This window comes from Phascolarctos cinereus, unplaced genomic scaffold (genome assembly GCF_003287225.1).
Source record: "Phascolarctos cinereus isolate Bilbo 61053 unplaced genomic scaffold, phaCin_HiC Scaffold_4;HRSCAF=312, whole genome shotgun sequence".
Taxonomy (NCBI): domain Eukaryota; kingdom Metazoa; phylum Chordata; class Mammalia; order Diprotodontia; family Phascolarctidae; genus Phascolarctos; species Phascolarctos cinereus.
The window spans coordinates 174,484,388-174,491,463 of record NW_027555847.1 but is presented as its reverse complement, the minus strand read 5'-3'; the positions used below and the strand labels follow the sequence as shown (position 1 = coordinate 174,491,463).

At 40.5% G+C, this 7,076-nt stretch overlaps 1 pseudogene; it reads left to right on the top strand.

Moving 5' to 3' along the window:
• Nucleotides 1–2,413: 2,413 nt before the first annotated feature.
• LOC110204114 (cyclin-dependent kinase 11B pseudogene) lies at nucleotides 2,414–4,599 on the top strand (annotated as a pseudogene).
• Nucleotides 4,600–7,076: the final 2,477 nt, after the last annotated feature.

Below are 7,076 nucleotides of genomic sequence, written 5' to 3'. Positions count from 1 at the left end.
TCAAAACAACTCTGAGGTAACACATCACACCTATCAGATTAGCCACATGACAAAACAGGAAGATGAATGTTGGAGAAGATGTGGGAAAATTGGAACACTAATGCATTGCTGGTGGAGTTGTGAAATGATCCAACCATTTTGGAGAGCAATGTGGAACTATGCCCAAAGGGCTATAAAAATGTTCATACCCTTTGACCCAGCAATACCACTTCTATGGCAGTATTAAAGAGATCATATAAATGGGAAAAGGACCTACATGTACAAAAATATTTATGGTGGCTTTTTCTGCTAAGAATTGGAAATTATGGGGATGCCCATCAGTTGGGGAATGGCTAAACAAGTTGTAGTATATGAGTGTAATGGAATACTATCGTGCTATAAGAAATGATGTGCAAGCAGACTTCAGAAAAACCTGGAAAGACTTGTACAAACTGATGGTGAGTGAAATTAGCAGAACCAGGAGAATGTTGTACACAGTTACAGTCACATTGTATGATGACTTTGATAGACTTAGTTCTTCTCAGCAATGCAAGTATCTAAGACATCTCCAAAAGTCTCATGATGGAAAATGCTATCCACCTCAAGAGAAAGAACTGTGGAGTTTGAATGCAGATCAAAGCATACTATTTGCTGTTTTTTTTTTTCTCCTCTTCCATTTTGTTTCTTCTTTCTTGTGGTTCCTCCTATTGGTTCTAATTCTTCTTTACAACATGACTAATGTGAAAATGTTTAATAGGAATGTATATGTAGAGCCTATATCAGATTGCATGCCATCTTGGGAAGGGAGGTGGGAGGGAGAGGGAGAAAATTTAAAACTCAAAAGTTTAGGGGGGAAAAATAAAAAAACAAAAAGTTTATGGAAGTGAATGGTGAAAACTAAAAATAAATTAATAATAATTTTAAAAAACCCTATGCCTCTGAGTGAGTAGCACAGTTCTACTCAATACCCCCTTCACACCTTTTAGCTCCCCTTTGTGCTATCTTTCCGTATTTGAATGTAACCTTCTCCAGGTCAGGGACTGTCTTTCTTGTTGCTTGTATTTTTATTCCCATTACTTAGTTTAGTGCCTGGTAAAGAGTACACACTTAAAATATGTTTATTAAATTGAAATTGAACAATAGTTACAGCTAACAATTATAGAACCACCTTATATTCTCATTTTATCCTCGCCATAATCCTTGGATGTGCTATTGTTATTTCACTAAAATATGAGAAAACAGACACAGGCAGAGGTTTTGTGGACACACGGGTGCTAGGAATATGAGGCTGCATTTGAACTCAGGTCTTCCCCACTCCAGGCTTAGCATTATCTACTGGGTCAACAGTAGATTATTTTACTGAGACCTCATTTTGCCTCAGTGAGATGGCACTTTCCTTTAAGATTGCCATGACAAAAGAGGATTAAATTTTTTTCATCTTGGGCCTGGAAAGCACAAAGAAGAGAAGTGGGTGGAAGCTTGACAGGGACAGATCTAAGTTTCTTGTAAGAAAAGACTAGGTAAGGACTTAAGAGAGTTGCTTAAGGAGGCTGAATTAGTGTCTGACTTATGAAGTTCTTCCTAGCCCTAGGTACAAAGCACCCCACCCACACAACCTGAGTTCATCTCTGTAGAGGACCAACTTTGGGTTGTTGGAGGGCTTAGGCCAGCCCAGGTCTTACCTGCAGCTTGTACTAAGCCTGACAGCTGTGAAACTCAGGATGTCGGCTCACCACCCCCCTGTTCCGTCTCTTCAGAACAGGATACAGGAAGGGAGGAAACGGATGGGGTACAGGACAGGATGCAGGAAAGAATGTAACAGACAAGGTACAAGGAAGTAAGGAAATCACCTAATTAGATTTGTACTTTTCATGAATAATAATGTTACTATTACTTGATCCAGTACTATATAATCCTGAGCCCTCAGATCAATAAACAGAGTTTGTTCTTCACTGCTCTCACCTGGCCCATGATTCTTTCTCTCTTCACACTCTGCCGGCATCAGACCACAGCGGGGACGCAGGTGTTCCCGGCACATCTCTATTCTGCTCATTGTGTAACAATTGCACAAATGCTCTGGTGTCTGACTACAAGGCAAGAGGAGCAGAAATCTTAGAGCTTAGATAGATGTTCAAGCCCTAAAAGCTCTCCCCCACACCCTAAAATGTAGAATTTAGGGGAAACATGTTTAGGTAGAAGGAAAACACCACAGGTGCTAAAGACTAGAATATTTATTAAAAATGGATAACTTTAATGTTCAAAATTTCATATGAGAAAGTTTTTAAAAACTTAGATGGAAAGCTCAAATGTGACATCACGAGGTCATGCCAAGTGGGAAATGACACATCTTTCCTGCACTCAGTGCTTCTCCTCCTCAGTCTCTGGGTGGGCAGCAGCTGTGGTGGTGGTAGATGCAGTGTGTGTCTTAACCCAAATGGGTGATGAAAAGGTTCTTGGAAAGTGAAAAACTTTAGATGAAATGCTTCAGGAAAAGATGAGGAGGAAGAAACAGTAAGAGAAGGCAGAAGTAAACCACACTAAAATTCTGGTGATGGAGATTTCCTTGAAGAAGGGAAGCTGAGAGGTCACCCCATGGAGATAACAATCAGGAATTCACCTGATAGGAAGGCAGATTCTGTGGAATATAAAAGTGAAGAAGGTGACTCCTTGACCATCAAACCACCCCAGCCAATGTCACATAAGGAAAAAAGCTCATCACAGGAAAGATGACAAAAGGAAAGAGAGGGGTAGGCCCCACAGTCATTGGGCACAATGAAGCATGGCAGGGTGAAAGAAAGTGAGAACATGAGCTGTGAAAAAGGCATTGGGAGGAGCAGTATATAGCTTGGTGGGAATGGGAAAGGCAGAAAGGAGGAGATGGCATGAGGATATTCCAGGAGGAAGAGGGATCACCTTGAACAGCTGGAGCTAAAGTGAGAATCAGAAGGAAAGATGAGGGAGCAGCAGGAGGAAGAAGGAACAGAAGAATGAGAGAGAGTGAGAAGAGGCCCAGAGAGCAGAAGGCCAGAAGAGAAGTTTCTGCTCATCACAGAAAAGTGTGAGAAGATTATAGAGTCAAAGTAAAAGGAAGTCACAGACATTAAAGCCCCTTATGCCAGCAACCAGGGATTTGAGCAAGAGCATGGCAAGAAACCAAAGAGAGAAACTGGAAGAGAGAATCCCCTTTCTGACTTACAAGATATCAGGGACAGCAAGAAGAAGACCAGGTCATCTGAGTCCGCAGCAGCAGCAGTGAAGAATCAGAAGAGCAAGAAGAAGAGGACACAGGCAGTAAATTCTGAGGAAGTATCTCATCAGTCTGCTGAAGAAGTGAGTTAAGAAGAAGGACAAGAGAAAGGAAACCATATGTTAGTTGTTACAGAGTCAAGTTTGACTGAGATATGAGAGAGTGTGAGTGAGAGAGTGAGAGTGAGAGAGAGAAGAGAAAGAAAAAGAAGTAGGAGAGGGGATGCTGCAATCCAACACCATGATGGAAGGAGATTACATCCCAACTCTCCAGCCTTATCTCCCATTGAGCTGTAGCAGGAGGGTCTGAACAGGAAGGAAGAAGGCACATATGCTGTGGTGTATAAACCAAAGGATATAAAGACTGATGAAACAGTGTCTCTGAAATGCTTGAAAATGGAAAAGGAGAAAGAAGGTTCCCGATTATCTCTCTCTGGGAAGTCAATAGCATCCTGAAAGCTCAGCACCCAAAAATTGGCATTGTGTGGGAGATCCTGTTGGGCAGTAACATGGACAAGATGTCCATAATGATGAATTATGTGAAGTATGGCCTCAGGAGCCTCATGGAGACAATGAAGCAGTCCTTCCTTCCAGGGAAAGTAAAGACACTGATGGTCCAACTTCTGTGAACAGTGAAGCATCTTTATGACAACTGGATCCTTCAGCAGGAGCTGAAAACCTCCAACTTGCTCCTCAGTGGGCATTTTAAAAGTTGGTTATTTGGGGCTGGCCAGAGACTATAGTTTCTCATTAGAAGCTTACATGCTGATGGTGGTGACCTTGTGGTACTAGGCTCCAGAACTGTTACTAGAAGCTAAGGAATATTCCACTGCAATAGACATGTGGTTAGTGGGCTGTGTATTTGCAGATCTGATGATTTAAAAGCCCATTTCCTGGGAAACCATAGATTGACCAGGTCAACAAAGTTTTTAAGGATCTGGGAACTCCTAGTGAGAAGATTTAGCCTGGTCACAATGATGTTCCAGCAATGATGAGAGTGAGTTTTACAGAGCATTCCCATGATAACTTGCAGAAAAGATTTGGAGCCCTCCTCTCAGACCAGGGCTTCAAACTGAAAAAAAAAAACAAGTTCTTGATGTACTTTACGGCTGGAGGAGCAATGCACAAGATGGCCTGAAATATGAGTACTTCTGAGAAACCCGTTTGTCCTTTCCCTGTTTCCCATGTGGCCAGCCATGAGTGAGCAGCAGAGGGTTAAGAGCAGCATCAGCACCAGCTCCCCCTTTAGCCTCCCACCCCAATCTCCAGAAGGAAAGACTTGGTTACAAACAGGTAGGGAAAGATGATCTCAAAGACACCTGCTTCCATCTCATCACCAGCATTGAGGGACAATTTGGGGCTGGCCCAAGTTAATTGTCAGGTTTTAAACTCCACACAAAGCAAAGCAAACTCTGACTAAGCTGTAGCCCAACCATGGCTATGAACTCGTGTGGACACTTGGGTTTGGAGGGGCTGGAGAGCATAAAAGTGCATGTAATATTTATTGGGGTTCCCACCCTCTCATCATCTCCAATTCCCCACCTCCCCCTCCTTAGGGCCACATCTTCTGTAGTGTGGTCCCCATCTGTTGCCCCAGCCTAGGCATCAGCAGGAATCCTCTTCATGTTTTATATTCTCTCAAGCCTTGATTTTCTAAGTGACCAACTAGCCCCACTCCCTGGGAGAGTAGGAGAAAGACCTTTGGTTTGATCCAGATTCTGTACAATGTTGGAAATTCCTGGAAACTTAGCCACAGGGAAGTTTTTGTATATTTAGACAATTATGAAGTTTAAACCTCAGTAGAGTCTTGGGTTGTATTCTGGGTTGTGGTAGTAACTTGGGTTCTGTTATGCATCATGATAGGTACCTCTTAGTAGAGGTTCCTGGTAAAGGTTCTGCCTCCTGGTAGAGGTTCTTGGTAGAGGTCCAGGCTCCTGGTAGATGTTCCTGATAGAGGTTTGGGCTCTATTCTGCATCATAATGCCTTGGGTTGTACTTTCTCTAGCAACTCTTAAAGGTTGCAATGACTTCATTTCATCTATGAGAATCATCAGTATATTTCCAATAGTTATAGTAGAGAGGCCAATGCTAATACAAGGTGTTCCCAATGTGAGCTTATTAGGAATGTAGCCAATGGCAGCAAATACTGAAATAAGGAATCCAGTTAAAAAGATCATTCCTCCCCCTGAGATAAAGAAGAAGGGGTTTTGGTATTTGGTCCAGAAAGTTTCTTCTTGTGATCTCTGTTGAGAAGTGACTAGTGGAGCATCACGGACTTCCATATCTTCCTTTGAACCTTGTCTTCTTAAGATGACAATTAATTTTATGCCTGGGGGAAGAAAGTTCAAGGTATCATAACTTTTTTTTGTCTAGGAATAAGGGAGAATTTTGCTATAATTGTTAATCATTATGCTTTCAACTAGAGCACATTTGATTTCACTATCATCCAATGTGAATATAATTAGTCAGACTGTTACATCTCATCTGGAATTTTTTTCTGAACTGTGGCACTAAGAGATTGTTTTCAGAGTTTATATGGGGATGCTGGCAGTGAGAAGTTGCATTCTGATCTATACCTACTTTAGTAATTTACCCTAACTTTAAATTTTTTTTTTTGTGGAACTACTCAATAAAATCATTTTCAGAAAGTTGGAGACTTTTCTAAATGTGGTGACCATTTAATTATTGTATATTAGTATAGTTGGAAGAGAGGGGAGGATTTAATCCTCCTATCTTAATTTTTTAAAATTTGATGTGAGTTTTATTTGTCCTCATATTTTTCTTTTATTTTTAAAATTAATTTATTTTTACTTTTCAACATTTACTTTTCAGTTTTTATAATAAGCTTTTGAGTTTTAAATTTTCTCTCTCTCTCCCACCTCCCTCCCCAAGACAGCATGCAATCTGATATAGGCTGTACATATACATTCCTATTAAACATATGATCACATTAGTCATGTTGTAAAGAATTAGAACCAATAGGAGGAACCACAAGAAAGAAGAAACAAAACAAAACAGAAGAGAAAAAAAGCAAATAGTATGCTTTGATCTGCATTCAAACCCCGTAGTACTTTCTTTTGATGTGGATAACATTTTCCATCATGAGACTTTTGGAGATGTCTTAGATCCTTGAATTGCTGAGAAGAACTAAGTCTATCAAGGTTAGTCATCACACAACTTGACTTTAACTGTGTACAACATTCTCCTGGTTTTGCTCACTTCACTCACCATCAATCCATACAAGTCTTTCCAGGTTTTTTTTTTTTAAAGTCTGCTTGCTCATCATTTCTCATAGCACAACAGTATTCCATTACATACATATACCACAACTTGTTCAGCCATTCCCCAACTGATGGGCACCCCCTCAATTTCCAATTCTTTGCCACCACAGAAAGAGCTGCTATAAATATATTTTTGTACCTGTGGCTCCTTTTCCTATTTGTATGATCTCTTTAAGATACTGCTATAGAAGTGCAATTGCTGGGTCAAAGGGTCCTCCTATCTTAATTAATGTAATTATAAAATATAACCACAGAATAGGTGTTCTGTATATTTTAATATCTGGTCATCCTTTTAATTATGACCCTTCTAGGGCTGAAAGAGAAGAAAATCAACATCATTGGACAGAAAAATGATTGACTATGCTCCCAGAATGATCCTCAAAAGACACAATCTAGTCAGTCTCCTCAGGAGCTGGGTTCTATTTCAAGTGAGGGTCCCTTCTTGACTGATTAAACTGCTCTTTCTAATTTTCTCAAGGGGCTTAAAATCTCACATACTAAAATGATCACTTGGCATGGCTGCATTTTTTTTTTTTACAGTTTAACACATCGTTATCAATCTCATCTATG